Genomic DNA, 1,588 nt, shown 5'->3' with positions numbered 1-1,588 from the left:
ATATATATATATGTATGGTGGTTGTCTACTCCTTACACAGAGTTTGACCACTTCCTGCACCTACACCTTAGCCCTTTCATGGCGTCTGATGTGGCTTTTTAAACCAGACAATGTTTTGAAAAAACACCCACACAGATTGCACCTCTGATTTGCACTACCAATACCTGCAGGTAAGTTCTGCTCATTGTGGATCCTAACATGTCTTTTAAGACCCCCATTGGATTTGCAAGCCCTCTGGCACACACCACAAGGAGAACCGCAGTGCTTTTAGCCTCTCCCAGGAGCTCATCTGTTGCACTGAGACAACCTTCGTGGTAGAATGACACAAGGTTCCCTCGGGCTCCGCTCGAAGTTTGACACATTGGGGCAACCATAACTGAAAGTATTAATCGTGGAGGCGCGTGGCTTAGTGGTTAAGGTGTTGGATTCATGAACGCAAGATTGTGGTTTCGATTGCTATACCGGGCGACGTGTTGTGTTCTAGAGAAAAACACTTCATTTCACATTGCTCCAGTCCACTGAGCTGGCAAAAACGAGTAATCCGGCAACGGGCCCGCGTCCCGTCCAGGTGGGGAATATATATATACGCCATGGAAACCGGGAAACCACTCCTTATGAATCGGTATGACTCGAGTTGGTAACTTTAAAGTATTAATCCAGGCAACTGAGAATGAAAGATCTCCGTAGGATCAATGTGGTTTCTTATTCCTTGTTCTGAATGATCTCAGAATTCAGTCAACTATTCCGTTGAACTCTCGCAGAAAACTAAAGAATCACTCTACACGTTTTGTAGAACACGTATTTGTTAAACCTTTACACGAAGTGAAATGACAGTGACTTTGAAGTTTTGACCCGCAAGCATTCGTCGGACAGTCCAAGGAAGGCTTGCAGGTCAAAACTACGAAGTCACAATAACCCCTCCTCATAGAAATTTCATGTGTGTGTGTGTGTGTGTGTGTGTGTGTAAATATATACGTACATGAAATTGAGAGCTAAGTAACTCTACAGAGATGTACTACTTAGGTTGGTTGATACATGTGTGTGCTCATATGCATGTATATATACATATTATACACACCTACACACAGAGATGCACACACACACACACACACACACATCACGTAATATTACAGTATCACATAACATTCGGCTACGCTAAAAACAGCAACCCTCTGACGACGAATGCTAACCATATTGGATGTGAAACGTTGCAGCTTTCACGTTGAGCCGCCGCTCTTGTCGCCACCGCCCTATCTTATTCTCACCCAGCCTCCAATCCCCTGCATCACATTACTCTCCACCACACCACCATACTATTACATCATCACACCATCCTATTTCATTTATTATTTTACCGTGGCTTGCTCTCACTTTCGCTCGCTTTCATCTTAATAGATTCCCCAAATGATCCTCTGCATGTTACATGTACGCGTATACGAACATGTATGTGTGTGTATGTGTGAAGTTTTGTCTGCGTGTATTTTATAGTTGGGTGATTGTGTGTAATTCTCTCCCTCTCTTTTTCTTTCTCTTTCTATCTCTCTCTCTCTCTCTCTCTCTCTTTCTCTATCTCTCTCTCTCTCTCTCT

General features: G+C 43.5%; 1 protein-coding gene across 1 annotated transcript in view; it reads left to right on the top strand.

Moving 5' to 3' along the window:
* The window catches only part of LOC106869868 (angiotensin-converting enzyme), a 57,642-nt gene that overhangs the window by 10,082 nt on the left and 45,972 nt on the right, over nt 1-1,588 (top strand). The window lies entirely within an intron of this gene.

This window comes from Octopus bimaculoides, chromosome 17 (genome assembly GCF_001194135.2).
Source record: "Octopus bimaculoides isolate UCB-OBI-ISO-001 chromosome 17, ASM119413v2, whole genome shotgun sequence".
NCBI lineage: Eukaryota > Metazoa > Mollusca > Cephalopoda > Octopoda > Octopodidae > Octopus > Octopus bimaculoides.
Note: the sequence above shows the minus strand (reverse complement) of the source record. Positions and strands in the feature narration are given on the sequence as shown.